Raw genomic sequence first — 20,175 nt, 5'->3', positions numbered from 1 at the left:
CACTTGAGCAAGGGAGACAGAGATCAATGAATAGTATTTCCATCCACTCAGTCCCCCAATTTAAAAACAAGTCATTCTATGGGGCGCCTGGGTGGCGCAGTCGGTTAAGCGTCCGACTTCAGCCAGGTCACGATCTCGCGGTCTGTGAGTTCGAGCCCCGCGTCAGGCTCTGGGCTGATGGCTCAGAGCCTGGAGCCTGTTTCCGATTCTGTGTCTCCCTCTCTCTCTGCCCCTCCCCCATTCATGCTTTCTCTCTCTCTGTCCCAAAAATAAATAAATAAATAAATAAATAAATAAATAAATAAATAATAAAAATAAAAAAAAACTTAAGTCATTCTAAAATTTAAATCCAACTGGATCTCTCCCCGCCTGATTAAGACTTTTCAATGACTCCCTATTACTTGTGGAATAAAGGCCAACGTTCCAGGAGTGCTATTCAAAGACATGCCTCATGCATATCCAGCACGTAACAGAGAACATGGCACCAGAGAGAATATTATGTTGAATGACATATGCTTTAGAAACTTACGAAAGCTGCAGTGTGGAGAGTGGATCAAAGGAGATGAGACGAAACGAAAGGAGAGAGTCCCGTTCAGTGCTTATTCCAGTAGTGCAGGTGAAGGACAATGAGATCTGAACTGGAGAGTGGTGAGCACAGCTGCTAAGAAGACTCCCTAAGGACTGACAGTGGGAGGTGAGTGGGTCCCCTCCTGCTCTTTCTTTTGCCCCCGAGTCCCCCAAGAACCCAAGGGTTGCTTTTGCGAGGGGCTTCTATGCTCCAGGGGTGGGGGGCAGGGGGTGGTGGTGGGGATTCCTCCTTTCTCCTGGAGGAGAACGGCCTGTGTTGCTATAACAACTTGGCTGTAGCTCTTAGACAGATCTGTTTCCTTAAATCATTTAAGGAAAATTAGCTGCCATAACAACATGGAGCAGTTTTTAAAATAGAGCAACACAGGGCCGGGTTTTTTTTTTTTTTTTCCCCCTTGCTTGCCTCCTGTAGTCCTCAAGATAAGCTGCTCTCTTTCTGTCAAATAAATAAATAAGTTATAACACATCTGCATGACAAACAGAGCAGCCGGTGGCATGGTCATCTAACACACACAGAACCGGCACTCATTCATACTACACAGAAAATACACACACACACACTCACACAGTCACACAATGTGGAGATGTGCAGAAAATGCCTACATTCACATACCGAAAACAGAAAGTATATGCATAAAAGCACCATGGACACGGTGCATACAAGACAGACACATAGATAGGTGTCAAGTTATACGTGATCACACATGGAACATACACACAAACACACAGCTAGGCAGTCTCCCCACCAAGTCAAAATGGCAGGAAGCGGCCCTTGAGGTCTGCTCTTCGCATGGGCAGAGGTTTCACCGGGTCGCCAGACCAGAAGGCCCTGAGACGGTAGCTCCTCACTAGAAACCAGGGGGTGCCTGTGTGTTCATACCTGACAGCCTGGGAGAGGAGCCTTGCTGCTGGAAAGGGTAAACCCACCTTGGCAAGCAGGGGGGTAGAAGGTTGGGGGCACTCCATCCCCACGCACATACACACTTAGGGGCAAACCAGGAAAGGAGGCCACAGCCATGGCCTTGGGCTGGGAAAATACTCCCCCTGTGGCAGGGTGCTTATCACCCCCTAGGAGGAGGCTGTACCACATCCCTAGGGCATTTGCAGACTGTCTCCCTGAGGCCTCAGGAGCTCAGGAATCTGGACTGTAGGTTCCCAAGCTTTTGTTGCATCCCCATGTCTCTGGCTATATTACCCCAAAGATCCCCTGCAGGGAGCAGCTAAAGCCTGTGAAGAGAGACTGAGAATACTAGCCACCCCCCACCAGAGTGGCAGAACCACTAATTTGCTTGGTGCTCTTAGGCAAGTCTCTTCCCTTCTCTGGGCCTTTCACTCCCCACACCCGCTCCCACCCCACCTCACCCCACCCCAGTCTATACACTGTAGGGGTTGAAGGATAGACTCCCCAGGGCCCTTCTGGCTCCAACAGTCTGTGTCTCTGCATCATCTTGGAGTTGTCTGTTGGTTGTGAAGGCTCCCCTGATGGGTGAGATTTCCATGACAAGGCACAAAAGTCTGGCTGCTGCCAGAGAAGGACAGCCTGGAGTGAATGCCTCTGAAGGTGCTTAGCACATGGCAGATGTTCTGTAAGCATTTGTTTCCTGAGCCTCAGTGTGTCCATCAGGTAGAAGGGAAGAATAAGCCCTGGCCTGTTTACCCACAGGATGGAGAGATCCGATGTGTGCGAATGTAAAGCGTTTTATCAAGGTGAAGAAGGACTATTGCCCTGGGTAGGGTGAAGAGAAGTGCCCTGTTGAAGTGTCCAGACTACAGCCAGCTGCCAGAAGTTTCACAAGGGATAGACTAGATGCACTCACACCACAGCCATAGATCACACACGCCAGTCTACTCAGCTATCTTTCCACACCTACCAACATGGCCCAGGAAATCAGTAAATAGCCACCAGGGGAAAGGTTCAATGTGGAAGTAAAGAATGAAGGTAAATATAATACTGTACAGGGGGCTCTGAGAACATAGGGGACTTTGGGTTCCGGAAATTTTTACAGTTTTTTCCTACAATAGTCTGAGACGGTTTTGAAACTTTAAGAAATTTTAAGGGAAAATCATTATTTTTCTAAAGGGCAACTTCTCCCATATGTGATAAAAGGCATGGTTTTTCTATCTCTCTAGATCATAACTTTGACTCTGGCAGCAAGCAGGGTAGAAAGGGATCTCTCACTTCAGAGTAATATTCCTGTCAGGGTGGTTGTTTCCTTCAATTTCTCTAACATCTTTTCATCCTGAAAGACTCTGGATACTTCTCATCAAGTAACTAGGTACATATTGTTTCAATGGCACGGAGATCAGCAAAGCTTCCAGAAGTTTCTCTTTGAGCCAGCTCAACTAAACTCTTGTATCTCATGTTCCTTATTTGTAAACTGGGATTAGCAATGCCCATCCCATGGGATTTCTCTCAGGATAAGATAGTATGTATATAAATAGCTGTCAATGGTAGGTATATGAGAAATGGAGCCACTAGTATTTTATGCATTTGGCCATTACAGCACTTACCTCACTGTTCCCACTGTCCCCAGCTCCCATACCCCACCACAGACTGTGATTCCATTGAGGTCTTAGACTTCACCTTAGCCATTTGTGATCCCTGATACCCAGGGCACAGGCCTTCCATGAATGTGTGTTGGGTGAGAGAGAGAGGAAAGACAGGCAGGGAAGAAGAAATCGGCTCAGCAAGACCTAGAATTAACATCTGAACAGGGTTCTGAAGAATGGATGGGAATTTGCTGAGTCAAGAGCAGGAAGAGTATTTCAAGTCAAGAGACCCACTAAGTCACTCTCCAAATCCTACTTAATCCTCAGAACCCACCTCCAGGCCCACTTTCTCTAAGATTTCCCTGAACCCTTTGGCCCACAAAGGTTTTTGTTGCTTTGTTCTTCTATCATCAGACTTTGCTTCTTTCATCTAGTAGTTTATTCCGTAAACACACAGGGGGTGTATTCTGTAGGCTTGGTGCCATAGTAGCATCTCCTCTGACTTCCTCTGGATTCCAGTTTCTCAGCTAAATTGCAAACCCTTTCAGAGCCAAGGATCTGCCTTTACCTCCCTGCTCCCCTGGGCAGGGTTGGCCACTCACTGGTAGCTCAGTGAGAACCTCTTCAGCACTGATTAAAATGCAGTCTCTCTAGAGGGTGGTTGTTAGGATTTCTATATGCATCCCACAGCGCTGGGTACACCCCTGGTTAAGCACACATCCTGCTGTGTTCTTGCGGTGGTTTTCCTGCCTCCTTTAGACTGAGCTTCTCAAGGACAGAAATTCTGTCTTTTTCAGCTTATACCTCAGTTACCTGGCAGGGACCCACCCTTACTTAGTAGGCCCTTGATGAACGTTTAGGGAAATCTTGTTAGCCACCTCATCTGACACAGTGTTTCCCAGAACGATAGCACGAAAGCATCCCAGGGAAATCCATGGCACCCTCAACTTTCAAACCCCTACACTTCTCTCTCACTGTATTGCATTTCTGTTGACTCACCTTCTTTCCTTCATTTTTTGCCCCTGCTGATCCCTTGTCACTAAGAGCTCCCATGTATGGAATTTTGTTCTCAAGCTCACAAATTCAGAAATTCTAGAATGTTAGAATCTAGTCATGTAGGATCTGCTACCAATATATGTTTAACTTACCCTGATTTCTAAATTAGACCAAGCTTGCTTCTCCATTTTCCCTATCCCATGATCACCCAACTATCCAGCCACAATGAGCTGAAAGGGAGTCTCTGTGGACAGTCCCAGAATAATCTCTTTTCACTTACCCTTCTCGTCTGGTATACCTCCATGTTATCTCTTCCAGGAGTTCCCAGTAACCTATCCCATCCATTTCTCACCCCCCAGCAAACTCCTCCCTTTAGGGCCCCTGGTTTGAGCAGGTTAGGATCAGCATACAGCCTGTTACCACCTTAGACTCTCAGCCTGACCATCCTATTACCACGTACAAGTCACATTTAAGATGTTTTGTGTTCGATGTTTGAGGAACTTCTCAGAGCGTTATTTTTGGCTTTTGCTGTTGGGAGGCTCTCGAGCCCAGGAAGAATTCATGCTGGTACATCAAATAGCATATTGCATTTTAGAAATTGGCCTTAGCCATGGGAAATCAAGTAAGCCAGATGCCTAATTAGTCCATTATTTACCGTGGTGGAGAGAGCTGAATTCTGATGAAAGGAACCAGACTAATCACTGCTTCCAGCAAGAGGTGAACTGTTTAACCTTTCATCCAGAAATTGCCCCTATCCTCCAGAAGTTCTGATGCCCACCTCCCAAGCCCTGTCCTGGTCCCAGGTGTCTGGCTGTGAGACGTCTTATCAGCCCGGACACAGCCTGACCTTCTGGCCAATGAGGCTTCGTGCTATCCCACTCAGCAAGCCATTCCAGGTTCATATTCTTGTTCTCACTCCAAGACTAGTAAAGTATATAGATAAAAGAGTAACTTCCCTGCAATCTTCAAAAGAAAAAGGTTGTTCATTTATCCATTCAAAAAACATTTTCAGAGCCCAGGCACCGTATACTGGAAGACAAAGGCAAACAGGAAACAGTCGCTTCCCTCAAGGAACCGATGATCCAGAATAGAGAGTGGTTTTCAAACTGTTTTGAGAAAAACTGCAAGAGGTCTGGGGCTCCCATGGGTAGCTCCTCTCCATTTTCACCTGCGCGGTAGAATTTTGTGATTAAGGGCTCAGGTTCAGGCCTGGGGTTTAAATCTCATTTCAACATTCTATAGCTTTGCTGTCTTGGGCACGTCCTTTACCTTTGCAAGCAGCTGCTTCCTCCTTTGTAAGAGGTTGTTGTGAGGGTTAACAGAAGTGATTCCTGTGACTTGCTGAAGGCACTTTGCCAGGGATAGATATTCTCAACAGATGTTAACCTTTATCAGTTTATGACAAACGTGTTTGAATAAAGGATTCCATGGCCAGAGAAAGTTCACAAACCCCTGGTCTAGGACTTCCGCCTCAGGCTGAGGACCGCAGGCCAGGGTATTGAGCACTATGACAGGCGAGGGGCCTGGGTGCCACGTGGGAGAAACAGGTCATCGCCACTGGACTTGGGGTCAGGCCAGGCTTTCTGGGGAAGGTGACCTCTGAGGTGAGTTTTGAAGATAGACGAGGAGCTGTTTAGACAGACTGGGGAAGTGTTACAGGCAGAGGGAACAGCGTGTGTGAGCATACACCTATCAGGTGACTATACTCAGAATCCTAAGGAGTTTGGTGAGCTGGACTGGGGAAGCATATGGAGAAGAAGTGGGAGGTGAGGAGAGGGGGTAGGCAGAGGCCAGTCATAAAGCCCAGGAAGCTTGGGCTTTATCCTGAAATCCAGGGAGCTCCCTATTAGGGAGTAGAAAGGACACGGAATTCAAAAGGGAGAGGAAAAAAAAATGTTACTCTGACTTTCTGGGGTTTTAAATACATTGTTCTGTTTGTAGCCTTGAGCCAGCAATTGTAGTACTACAAACCTAGACTAAAATAATTTGAAGTGTGAATAATGATTTATGCAAAAAAAAAAAAAAAAGTCCACCAAATCATTATTTATAAATAGTGAAAAACCAAGAAAAAAATCCAAATGCCTAACAGTGGGAAACTGATTAAGTGAATCACGATACATTCGTATAATGGATGTTTATGAAGAGTGTACAATATTATAAAAATGCTTATGCTATAATTTTAAATGAAAAGAATCAGAAGACAAAATTACATGTGTATTATGTGTTAAGACATATAACAACTAGGTTTAACACACACACAAAGGAATGGATGTAAAGTAGATGTTAACAGTGGCATTTCTGGGTACTAGGGTTGTTTCCTTCCTCTCTGCTTTTGTATATTTCCCAACAATTTTCCACAAGTATATTTTAACTTTAAAACTGGAAAAAAAAATGTATGGAATGAGGAGGGAGGCTGGCCCCCCAGATATGAGGAGGGACCTCATTTTATAAAATAAAATAAAATAAAATAAAATAAAATAAAATAAAATAAAATAACCCTCAGAGACAGCTACTTGGTGCTGGGCCAGTCCCTAGGATTAGAGCCTGAGGAAGCCAGCCCAGCCCACATTAGAGAAGGAAACTGGGGTCAGTTGATACCTATCTATGCATCTGTCTTCTGACTAGCCATCCTTTTGTCTGTCTTTCCACACAACCATCTATCCATTGTACCTCTACTACCCTTTGCTCACAACTCCTATCCCAGAGGCACCCACGTCCAGGCTTATAACATCCTAGGAAGTCTGCCAACTCTTGGCCCTCTTGGTAAGTGTAACAGGGACCTCACCACCCCTTTCTTCCTACTTTGTTCTCATTCTGCTAAGTACCTTGGCCTTTAAGCACCACCCTGTAAGCAGGAAGGACAGGGGGCAGACCCTTTACTCTCCTAGGGACTTAGAGCAAGGACTGAGCAGTTAGCTGGACCAGCCTCCAGCTCCTGCACTACCTACCATCTCACCTCTCTCAGACTCTGTGGCCCGATCTGTGCAATGGGGTAATAGTCTTTCCTCATAGAGGCATTATAAGGTTAGAAAATGACACTACACGTAGTGTGGTATTTTCTAAGGCTGGTAAATTATAAGCACCCGATAAATGTTAGCATTTATTCTTATTATAAACTCAAATCTAGTAGTATACGGTAACTGATATTTCAATGTTAATTTCACAATTTCGATGTTAATTTCAGAACATTATCACCATCTATAAACTGTAGTATTTAAAAAATAGCTATGGCTCTGGTTATTAAAAGAGCATTGCAAGTAGGTCTTAAAAGAGAGCAAGCCCTCACTTTTCTCTGGGCTTCTCTGACCACTCCCCAACTCCCTCCCATCTGTGAGTCTTTTCTTCAGCTTGAGCTAATACCCTTAATTGCATGACAGTAAGCTCAGTTCCAGGGGTGAGAGCCTTTCTCTCTCAGGGCTTCCTGTATTGGTCCGTTCTAATCCATTCTGGGTGAATTTTGCAGTTTAACCTTCAGAAGGCAAGAAGGCAAGATGTCTGTCACTTCTAGGGTTTGGGTATGTGCGCACGTCTGTGTATAATCCCTAAGGGACGACAACAGCAAGGATGGTTCCAAAATGAATACCGGAAACGTGACCCTCAGGAACCCTCTGGGGCAATTCCAGACCCTGAGTGTGGCCTGGAGCTGCTTTCAGGGGCTGAGGCTCAGGACCTGGGCTTGCTGGAAGGTGGAGTTTGGACCCTGATTGGCAGCTAAGTCTACTTGACAGAAATGGCCTCTCTCTGGCTGTGTCTACAGGGCCTGTCGAGGCTAAAGCTTTTCTTTAAACTCCTGGCACGACCAGCACACACACTCAGCAGTCAGAAAAGTTGACTTACTCAGGCTCCCATTCACAAATGGATACTTTCTTTCTGCTGGAGTTTAGCTCCAGGCTGTAACCTTGAAAAATCCTCTACCTGCCAAGGCATGTTCTTTAATAGACATCTTTGCTATGTGACTGGGTTTTCTGGAGTGGATGGGACAAATGAAGACAGCTTTTCAGGACCTTGGGGTGGGGGTGGGAGTAGGAAAGAGGGAAGGCGCTGTTATTTATTGAGCAGGTATTAAGTGTTTAGTCATTGTCTCATGTAATCCATAGAACAACCATATGAAATGGGCATCATTATCCCTGTTTCTCAGGTGAGGAAACTGAGGCTCAAAGTGAATGACACCTTCCACAACTCCCCACCCCAACCATAATCTCCCCTGTTGCACACATTTATCACTCCACAGCACACTGATTGGTTTATGTGCTTGTTTTCTCTACTCGGCTGTGAACTCCTTGAAGGATAAAACTGTATCTCTCACCTCTGTGGTCTCTTGCCCAGGGCACAGTACCTAACACGTTAGGAAAATGTCAGTCGCAAGAAGGAACAAATGAAAAGCGGTCAGAACCTGCAAGGTCATGGCAACTGGTAGTAGCAGTTGGAAACAGAAGATCTGCAGGAGCCCAGGGCCTACTTCTGTAGTGCCTCGGGTGAGCTGCTCCCCAGGGGAAGAGCAGCCTGCAGGAGGCTCAACATTTCCCAGGGGGTCTCCGCTTTCATTTTTAAAACACATGTAAATGGAGAACCTAGAAAAGAGGCATTCTATTGATTTACTTTTTTCTTGAATATGATGACACCTTTTAGTAGCAAATGTTCAGAATCGTCCCCATTGTCTTGATTCTGTTGATGTTGTAAATGGAATTCCAGATTTAGTCCATTACTTTGGATACCCTGCCCCTCCCTGAGGAGCACTTAGTTTGAGAAGTCCAAAATGAACTCCATGGGTTGAACATGACAGGTGAATTAGGAGTCGGGGTCTTATTAAAAAAAAAAATTAAAAAAAAATTTTAATGTTCATTTATTTTTAAGAAAGAGAGACACACAGAGAGACAGAGTGTGATTAGGGGAGGGGCAGAGAAAAGGACACACAGAATCTGAAGCGGGCTCCAGGCTCTGAGCTGTCAACACAGAGCCCAATGTAGGACTCAAACTCACAGACCACAAGACCATGACCTGAGCCAAAGTCGGATGCTTAACCGGCTGAGCCACCCAGGTGCCCCAGAAGTTGAGGTCTTAAATGGGGCTGGCTGATACCAATGCAGTCAAGAGGTTTGCACCTCAGGATGTCTCCTCTTTATCCACAGGGTGTGGGCACCACCTGAGGGTGTCCACATTCCTAACCTCTGATTTGGCCACTTTTGACCTTGAATTAGTAACTTAATTCCAGCCTTCTGGGGCCTCAGAGCTTACTTTGCCCTTTGTGGAGCCAGAGAAACTCAAGCTGCAAAAACCAAAGAGGTGCTCCAAACTAATCTTCCATAGGAAGAGAATATAGAGAGAGAACACATAAGCCCAGGGCAGGAAACTGGCTTGCCCAAGGTTGCACAGTGAGAGTACTGTGGAGCTGGGACTCACACTCAGGTCCTCATGACTTGTGTCAGATTGGAGCAGATGGACTGTAGGCTAGGGATGAATCACTAGCACATGGGTCTTGTTACAATTATTTTCACTAATTTGTCACAGAAATGTATAGTTTTCAGAGCACAGTCACATACAAGCATTCGTTTGATGGTGGCTGCAGTGTCGTGAGGTAGAGATGATGTGTTTTGTTTTGCAAATGGGGAAACTAAGGCCTACAATTATTAAGTAATTTTCTGAAGAGACAGAGTCAGGGTTTAATTTTCATTCTTCCGAGTCCAGATGGCCCTCAGTCCAGCCCAGGGCCAAGCACACAAATATCAAAGGAAGAAGAGAGCAGGAGGAACAGGAAAAAAGGTTATGGCTCTTTTCTTCCTTTCAAAACACCCACATTCAGTGTCCTCTCACAGACCTCCAAGGTTTCCCCAAAAGCCTCTGAAGGAGGGTAGAGCATGAGTGGGTGAGGGAGGGAGCTCAGGGTCCAAGCAATGGGCAGGACCAACTCAAGGCTAAAAAGTTGCCTTGCAGAAGTAGCAGGCTCAAGGCCAGAACAAGTCAAATCCTGAGGAACAAAGGGCCAGCCAGTGGGTTGGATGGCTACGGGCAGAGAAAGGGCAGAGAGACTTTCTGTGGGCATCGGTAGGAGAGATGACAGTTAAGACAAGAAATATTACATGAGCAAAGGCACATAGGAAGAAGAGAATAGCAGGAAAGAGGTGGGTCTGGCTGATGTAGGATGTCCCTTTGGGGAAGGAATGGATTTTTTAAAAAGTCATCAGATTCTAAAGGGCCTCAGAACACCAGGCTGAGATATTTGAGTTTTATCATTTGGGCCAAAGGGAACTATTGGAGGTCTGTGGGCAGGGAAAGTGTGGAAAAACAAGCATTAGCTCTGATTATGCAATCAGGACCAGCGTTTAGACCTCAAAACGGTGACCCCTTTAATCTGACAGTCTGCTTTGGTATAATTTGTTAAAAATGACAAAATGTCTCATTTTCCTGCCGTTCATCTTGACCTTTCTTAATATTAGAAAGTTAATTTCAGAAGGGAAATAAATGTATTAGTGTTGTCACAGTCATAAAAAGATGAATTCTGTGCTGTCAGGCTACTCTCTGAATGAATCCATCATGCTGTAAAATGGTTACCTTCCAAAACCCAACATCTTCTCAGCTCCCTCCCTCTTTCCCTCCTTCCCTTCCTCCTTCTTTCTTTCCTCCCTTCTCTCTTCTATCCCTCACTCCTTCCATCTGCTACCATATCCACGATGATGTGCTTTGGGGAGACAGAGATAAAAGACATGGTCCCTGCTCTAAGACAAGACACACTCTAGTGTGGAAGTCAGAGAAGGAAACCAGCCATTGTATGTGTCTAAATGCCATGAAAGGAAAGAGCTGAGAGCCAAGGGGGCAAACAGAAGGGGCTATCCATTCTGCAGAGGGAACTCTTTTTAAATTAGGAAACCATGCCCATTAGTAGGACTTGGGTTGACTCTGTGATTAGGAGAAAAGACAGTAGGTAGGATCCTGAAACCTTGGATTCTGGCTGCATCTCTGAAATAGCACAGTTACTAGCTAGTGAGCGCCTCAACTGTAGTAAGTATTCCACATACATTGTTTCACCTAACCTTCACATCCTTATCAAGAGCCTCGTATTGTTCCCACTTGCTCAAAAGAGGAAAAGGAGGCTCAGAGAGATGAAATAATTTGGCCCACCTGGGTTGTAAATCTTGCACATTGAGTTGACTCCAAAATTGGAGTGGACTGCAACATACTGTGCTTCATCTCTAGCTAGCTAGAGAAAGTTCTTTCTTTTTTATTATATTACATGGTCTACTGTTATTAACTTTACTATACCAATTATACTTATTTCTTGGGTAACCTTGGAAAGCCCAGTCCTTTTCTCTGTCTGGATCTTAGGTCCCTGTTAGTTCAATGAAGAGATTGGACCAACCCTGACCTCCTCTGGCTATAAGGAAACTCTTGCAATCTGAAGGCATGGTGTAAGTCAGTGCTTCCCAAACCTAATGTGCGGGAAACATCTGGGTATTCTTATTCAAACTCTTAAAATTCAAATTCTGTTCTGAAGGTCTGGAGTGGGATCTGAGAATCTACATTTCTAATAAACTGCCAGGTGATGCTGATGTTACTAGTTCAAGGACTCTGCTTTGAGTAGCAAGGGCATGACCTATGGTAGGACCAAACTCTTGGGCCCAGGGTGGACCCACTGAGGTTGTGGGGTTAGGGTTCCTGAAAGAAAAGCAAGCAATAAAAGCAGTCTAACTCAGATCTGGTCAGCAAATGGAGTTCTGCATTCATTTTGCTACCTAGGATTTTCACTGGGTTTAAAACCAGTGATTCTCCTGAGAGAGTAAAAGGAAGAAAATTGAACTTTTAAAATCTTGAAAACATTTTATCTGTCGTAACCACATCTGTTTTAGTTCAAGGTGCATTCTGATGTTTTCCCCATAGCTCAGATTTCCATGTCAGAGGAGTGTAGCAACAGAGCTCCTCTGGGGAGGTGACAATCTCCTTCCCTCCCCACACCTTGGTTTGTGTGGGGTTGCAGCTTCTTTACCAAGATGCATCAGCACACTTACAACTTCCTAAGGTTTAATTTCCCAAAGCCCTTCAGGGACTCTCATTACCTTCTGGGTTAAGAGCCTCCAGCTTGACATTCAAAGTTTTAGACTCCTTCCTTTATGTTCCTTTGCATGAAACTTCTACTCTTATTCTGCCTGTTCCTCCTTTACTAAAGGACACTTGACTCACCCACATTCACAGGCCACCCTTGTCACATCCATACCCACCCCTGCACCCTCACCCCACACACTCCTCTCTGAGTGATTCCCTTCCCTCTCTCTTCCCAGCTCTCAGGATTCTATGTAGCTTTCAGCTTTGTCTTTGCACCACCACTCCCAGGAAGACCTCTGTCATTGTCCCAGATATAAATGAGGGCTTATGTGGGCCCACAAGCTTTTTTATATCCTTCAATTCCGAGGAAAACCACATGAAGGAAGAGTCACCCCCATTTTATATATGAGCAAAAAGAGATATGGGGATTCCAACCCAGATCTGTTGCATTCCAAAGTCCTTTGCCCTCCCCCAGCATGTTATTTATGTCTCCTACTGTATCATCATACCCTCCTTTGGTTTAGAGCTACTTTTCTTCATGGTGAGAGGAAAGAGGGTGAGGTGGGCAGAATGGCCCGGATGACTGCTAGATGTAAGTGGGGGGAAGGATGCTAGGGGAACGCAAGTTAGGGGACCGGATGCACATTTGCGCACCTCTTTTCCATGGAAGAGCAAGCACTAGAGCCCTTCAGTGTATGCAAAACACTTTCCCTGGGTTATCTCACTTGAGTCTCAAGATTACCTTCTTTGGGCTATGTTTTGATGGATTCCTATGATTATTCTCAATACTACTGGGTCCCATTCAAGCCAGTTGAGACTGATGAGTTAGAGGCAATCAAATCCTAGCATGTCAGAGCCAGAAGGAAAATGAGAGATCCTCATTCAAATCTCTTCGTTTTACAAATGAGAAAATTAATGCCAGAAGGAAAGTGACCTCCTCAAGGTCACATAGCAATTTGGTGGCATAGATTGATTTTTGGCATTTACTGCATCTTTTTCCTGTAGCATCTTCTATTTCAGAACTAGGTGCCTATGGATGAATACATATTGTAGTTAGTGCCATTGGTTCTTCATGGGGCAGAAGTCCGAGAAAGAAACTGCCACGTCTGATTCATCTTTGTCTCTCTGCCAAAAGGTGGACTTCCACCGCCATTTTCTTTTCATCAGAAGGTGCTGGTTTTTCCTCCCGTACCATATACTTTTCAACTCTTTCTCTAATTATTTTGAATCCACTGAGTGCTTAAAATGCTCACAAACACAGCCCTTACTTGCATGGTCTGAATTCATAATCATTGCACCATTAGACGCAACTTCAACCATGAGAAGAACAGACTTCTACAAGAAACTGTGCCCTTTGCATCAGCTTTGCTGTGGTAATGACCCCAAGAGCTTGGGAGCTTATCACGGCAAACATTTATTCCGTGCCCGTGCTACACGAGGGCTGTGAGGGAGTCAGCCGCAGCTCTGCCGGGCTGTGCACACCCCCATCCTTGCTTTTCATCTGGGGCCCAGGCTGAGTATTTCCCCATCTGGGATGGGCCATTTTCATGGCAGAGGGCAGAAATACAATCCTGCTCAAGGCTTCCACACAGGAGTGGCAAATGTCACGGCTGTTCATATTCCATTGGCCAAAGCATATCCCAAGGCCAAGGCCAAAGTCAGTGAGGTGGGGATATATGTAGACTCCACTTGGATTCTTAGGCAAATAAATGACAGCAGGAGATCCCTTGTTACAGCAAGAGAGAGAGTCAAGAACAAGGACTGAAATTACCTTGTTGCCCAATCAAAATATAGCACTTGCCCTTTTTGGTGCCCCAATTTCTTATCTTTAAAATGAGGATGTTGGCTTAGGGAAGCAAAGAATGTAATGGAAAGGATCAGATATATCTGGGTTCAAGTTCCAGTTATAACACAGACTAGCTGTGTGATCTTAGGTAAGTTATTTAACCTCTCTCCATGTCTTCATGTGTTTCTACTAAAATTCAAGTCTGGCGTTAAGAAAAGCCAGAATGGCCTCAACCTCTTAATATTTCTCATAATCTCTCCTTTTTTTAAGCTTAGAAATATCTTTTAGAAAATAATGTTTCATGTGAGGGAACAGTTTTTTAGTTCTGTTAAATTTAAGAAAAATTGAATTCAGTACCTCTTTAAATAGAAATATTTATAGTATATTCTGTTTTTATAAAAGCTTTCTAATTTAGGCATCTATTTGGCCAGCAGCTATGTATTGTTTTGTCTGTGCATATGGGAAACTGTTAGTAATCGTTGTTTCTGGGTTATAGGATTTCAAGTGATTTAACTTTCACCTTCGACCAGCAACTGTGTTCAGATCTCGGCTCTGAGCTTCTGTAGGGAATGGCACCCCTGCCTTTCCTCACTTTCATCTATGTAACTCAGTGGATCCCATGCTGTCCTTGTAGACCCCACTTCTCCAGGGAGCCTTTCATGCCCCAGCCATCCCCAGGCGGCTTTCCCCTGCGCTCTCCGCCCTTGTGCAAGCTGTCACAGCCTTGATCACCCTGCAGTGGAGTTGCCTGATTTTTGCCTCTCTCTTGCCTGAGAGTGCACCTTCCTGCTGCAGGAACTAGGGCTTCTTTATCTGTTTATTCCAGCACTCAGCTCAGGTCTGCTGCACAAAAGTGCTCTGTGAGCATTTGTTGTATGAATTAATGAATGCGGTTCTGTTGGTTCTGTTCCGTCCAAGCAAGTGGCCGATTCCCACAAAGAGCAGCCTTGCAGCAGCTAGGCAGCCAACCCTCAGACCCCCTGACAGGGCATGGAGCCTGGGCTGTCTCCACACTGTGTTTGCTGGTTTCAGTCCCCTGCAGCTCCCACTGCCTCCCGCTTCTCTCTGGCTCCCTGGGGCTAAGAGAGCTCCCTGTTTCTGAGCCTAGCTGTTTATTTTTCTTTTCCCCATTGTGGAATGTTGCAGCACTTAAACTTTAAAAATAAGGGGATTGATTTTATTCTTGAGTTTGTGTTTGCTTCTTTCTGAGTAGAGAGTTTAAAAACATTCTTATTGGGGCGCCTGGGTGGCGCAGTCGGTTAAGCGTCCGACTTCAACCAGGTCACGATCTCGCGGTCTGTGAGTTCGAGCCCCGCATCAGGCTCTGGGCTGATGGCTCAGAGCCTGGAGCCTGTTTCCGATTCTGTGTCTCCCTCTCTCTCTGCCCCTTCCCCGTTCATGCTCTGTCTCTCTCTGTCCCAAAAATAAATAAACGTTGAAAAAAAAAATTAAAAAAAAAAACATTCTTATTCCTGGGGCGCCGAAGCATCCAGCTTCGGCTTAGGTCATGATCTCACGGTTCAGTTTGTGAGCTCAAGCCCTGCATTGGGCTCTGTGCTGACAGTTCAGAGCCTGGAGCCTGCTTCATATTCTATGTTTCCCTCTCTCTCTCTGCCCCTCCCCTGCTCATGCACTGTCTCTCCAAAATGAATAAATGTTAAAAAGTTTTTAAAAGATTCTTATTCCCCTTACATCAGTAGAGATACATAGAGGCAAAGAGGCACACAAAATAAAATGCTCATCTATAGTACAGCCTACTGATGAAGGGCATATGCTTTGCAGTCTTGCAGATTGGTTTTAAATCCTTTGTCTCATTCAGCTGTGTAACCTTGGGCATGTGAGGCACCCACTCTGAAACTTTATCTTTTAAATGAGGACAATATGTAAATCTCTAACTGACGTGAAAATGAAATGAGAAATGCATGTAAAATATAGAACAATACCTGACAGTCTCATCTCATAAAATGGTGAGGATTGCTGGTTTACAACACACACACGCGCACACACACACACACACACAAACACACACACCTATATATATAGTAAACATGCATATATATATATATATATATATATAGTATTATATATATTATGCATATATATATATAAACATGCATGTTTATATATATGTGTGTGTGTTTAGCATTCTCACCACTACAAGATAGATATTAGGATTACTATCCCCATTTTATGAGTGAGGAAACAAATGCATTATCCCTGTAGTCCTACAGACAACACTTGTCACCAGAGTGTGCACTTAGTCCCTACAGCTCTCTACCCTTGGGGCAAGGTAGGCATTGGCAAGTCTGGGCCCCTTCCCCTACCACCCTCTCCTCGCCCCCTGCTCTTTCTTGCTCTCTCTGCTCCCTGCCTTGAAGTCAGGCCATCTGACAGGAGAGTCCCTTCTCTCCTACCCTTCACTGAAGCTCGCAGCCCTGGGCCTCTGCCAGGGAGCCTCGGGCCTGCTTCTAAGCCATTTGTCAGGCTGCCAGAGGGCCCGGCGGCCATCAGTTTTTCACACACAGATATCAGGGCAGCTGACAGAGCTGGGCAGGCTTGGCAATGGGCGTTCCCTGTGAACAGAATCTCAATGAAGGCTCTGGCCCAACTCATAGTGGGTGTTTATGACCTGGCGGCGGGGGGTGGGGGGGGTTGGTGGGGGTGCTGCCCTGGCAGTCAGGGAGGAGAGTCAATACTGCTGGCTCAGGGCCCAGCTGCCAGCCCCTGCTCCTCTGATCTGGGCTGGTTCCCTGTCCTCAAGCATGTGGAGAGCTGTTTAGTTACATTTGATGCCCCCCTCTTCCAGATTGTGTGTGCACGTGTACATGCATGTGTGTAGGGGAAAGGAGGGATCTCTCATCATCCACCTGGAAGCTGGTTTCCTGGGGTAGAGAATGGGGCCAACAGGGAGGGAGTGTGGGGAGAGAAGGGAGGATAAGGAAGGGAATTACAAGGAATCTGAATCCACTGGGAAAATAAAAGAGGGAAATGAAGGAAACTGGAGAGAGAAAAGAAAGTGTATAGAATACTCTTGACCACCTAATCTGACACTTTCCCCCTAAACATGCTTGGTGACAGTCAAAACTGCACATAGTTGCTCCAGAGGTTTGTAGGTGAGGGAACAAAGCAGCCTCTTAATTTTATTTAAACATTATCTTCATCTTCAAAATACATACAACCAAAACCTCAACATGCAACATGAACCTGTCAAAGGTCTCAGTCATCTCTCTTCAGGGATGCACCCCCACACCACCTCTCCAGCCGTCCTCCCCAGCCTCAGCAGTTCTGGAGAGTGACTATAGGTGGTGCCTTCTGGTGCCTGGAAGCACATCCTACCCAGCAGCCTCAGTGTGGGTAGGGAAGATTCAGCATGCCCAGTCATGGGTTAGGCACTGAGCACTGGGGGTGCAGAGGCTGGTGGACCCAGCCTCTACCCTCAGGCAGCTCATAGTCCAATGGGTGAGGCAGATCCAATGGAAGATTATTGTGGCCCCCGCAGCAGTCAGGCAGGGACAGCAGCAGCTTCCACGTGTAGGACACATACTCTATGCCAGGTGTTTTGTTTTGTTACATTATCCCTAATCCCCAAATAATCCTAGAACAGATATGATCAGGTATGTTACAAAGATGAGAAAACCAAGGCTAAGCAGGTACATGACTTGCCCTAAGTCCTGCAGCTGATAGGTGGGTGAACAGGGTTTAAATAAACATCTCTTATTTCCAAGTCCAGGTTCATCCTACTCTCTTGACTCCTGTACAGAAGAGGGTGACCTAAGAGAGAAGAAAATGAACCCATGCTGGAAGGGTGATCAGGAAAGGCTCTCCAAAGGGAGCAACAGTTATGTTGAGTCTTAGAGGATAAGCAGAGGTTGGCCAGGCATCCACAAGCAGGGGGAAGATGAGGTGATAAGCGTGTACTGGTGACAATGGCATGGCTTTTGTAGGGCTTGAAGAGGATCCTGTGACTAGAGTGAACAGTGCTAGAGAAAAGTGATATGATATAAGGTAGAGAAATGGGTAGGGCCAAGTCAAGAAGGCTCTTCATGGTAGAGCATTATCCTGAAGTCTTTGGGAGAAGTAACAGAGCTTTATAGAGTGGGTACAGGACAGGGTCACACTTGTGCTTAGGAAAGTTGTCTCCAGCCATGTGAAGAGGCTGAGTGGAAGGTGGAGAGCTTGGAGGTACTCTCAGCATCTGTCCATCCACCTCCATTTGTCTCCATCATTTCTCCATGCCTTGGTCTCCTCTGGTCTGTCTTGTCTCTGTTTGCCTATATCCCATTATCATTCTCTACCTCTATCTGACCTGCCTGTTTATCCAGGTCCTCAGCTTCTCTGTGGAAGCTCTAGGCAAGACACCTCACCACTCTGAGACAAGCATCGCTCATCAATAAAATGAGGATCATAATGACAGCCTCAAAAAGTTAGATTGGGGATTAAGGCTGATACTGCACGTTATATTACAAAGTACCATACAAACGTGAAGGATTATTGTTATCTAGCTATGTCTCTCTCAGGTGTTACATTTTGTTTGTTTGTTTGTTTGTTTGTTTACTTATTTATTTTTGAACAAACATTCATTGAGTATCCAGTCTAGGCTGGGCACCTTTTTGTATATCTGGTGAGAGGGGGAGTTTACAATAAATCAGAAACAATACCATCCTTCTAGGGGATCAGAGTGTAGTAGAAGCACACAAAAAGCTAAAATAGAAGCTTTGTTGTATGTTTCTAACTTGCTGCCTATCTATCTGTCTAGTTGCCTGTTCATCCATCCATCCATCCATCCATCCATCCATCCATCCTTATCTCTCTCTCTGGATCGCTGGTTGTTTTGGCTCTCTAGTTGTGCTTACATATGTATTCACAGATAGTCACTGATTCAGAACCATCTAGGTCATGTTGGCTCTCATTTGCGACTCCCACCCCTATTGTGGACCACCTTTCACCATGAAGTGTTAGAGAGCCCTTGTCTATGAAGAGAGAAGAATGAGCTGCAAAGAGACCACTGCTCTAGATGACTTGGAGGGTGTATTCTTTACCCAGTCATTTGACTTCCAGGACTCTCCTGAAGATTTGAGCTGATCCTACATGGATTGGACACTGCCACTTTCCATAAGCCAAGAAAGCTAGGTTGAAAACCTTAAGGAACTTATTTCATTGAATTTTACAGTTTCTGTGACTCATCGCCAGCTAGTCCCCAGATAGTCCTCAGGCAATTCCAAACATCCTCATCTTTAACAAAGACTGTAAAGAGTGAGTGGTGACTTTGCTCTGCAAGCCCTTTGTCTCTGAAATGTCCTCTAAGAAGAAGTATTGTGGCACAGGGAGCAAGTCCTGCTCTGCTGCTTAGAGGCTCTGTGACTATAATCACGTTACGCAGGCAGTCTGGGCGTCAATGTCAGAATCAACAAGATCAGGATAATCTTTCCTATTAGGGTTGTTGTAAGGATGTAGTGATATGATGTCCAGAGTGTTTAGCACAGTACCTGACCTCTTGTATGCTCATTAAATTGGCTCATGACAAGAGTCAGATTTATTTTTACTTAGTGATGAAAGATACTGTTGCTAACCTACACACCCTGCGTTTGTGGTTTTGTATGTGTGTGTTTTGTGTGTATGAAATCAGACGTGCTTGTGCAAGTGTAGTTGTATATGGATACATATTTTAAATTCTAATGTACCACTTATGACTGCTAAGATTATAGCATTTTTTCTGTAATGATGGCCATGTTCTTCTGCACTGTCCATTGACACTAGCTACTGGCCACATGTGGCCATTGAGCATTTGTAGTGTGACTAGTGCAACTGAGAAACTGACTTCTTATTAAGTTAATTTAAATTATTTTAAATTTAAATAGTCACATGTGACTGCTATATTGGACAGTGTGGCCCTAGAATATTGTTTGTAGTATCAAACAATCAATCAAACAATCAAACAATCAAACAAATAGAATATTGTTTGTGGTTTGAAGTAATTACGATGGGATGAAAAAAAAATTACTGAGCACCTACGGCATTTCAGGCACTTGGACACACACTAACTCATTTAACCCAGGTCAGCCCTGTGAGGGAAGTGGTCTTATCATTACCTCCTGTTTGCCGACAAGGGGAAACTGAGACTTGGAGAAATGAAGAGACTCCTTCAATGTCACACAGCCAGTTCAGGGTTTGAGCCTAGATCTCAAATTCCAAAACCCTTCTTTTTTCATGACCTCTGCTCATGCTGCCTCATAGCAGTGTCTCCTGTATGCAGACATCAGCTACACCCCCTTTGTCTCCGA

At 45.1% G+C, this 20,175-nt stretch overlaps 1 protein-coding gene across 4 annotated transcripts in view; it reads left to right on the top strand.

Moving 5' to 3' along the window:
- Positions 1 to 20,175, top strand: part of LOC101099137 (AGBL carboxypeptidase 4) — a 1,457,496-nt gene that overhangs the window by 1,358,178 nt on the left and 79,143 nt on the right. The window lies entirely within an intron of this gene.

This window comes from Felis catus, chromosome C1 (genome assembly GCF_018350175.1).
Source record: "Felis catus isolate Fca126 chromosome C1, F.catus_Fca126_mat1.0, whole genome shotgun sequence".
In the NCBI taxonomy this organism is placed as follows: Eukaryota; Metazoa; Chordata; class Mammalia; order Carnivora; family Felidae; genus Felis; species Felis catus.
Note: the sequence above shows the minus strand (reverse complement) of the source record. Positions and strands in the feature narration are given on the sequence as shown.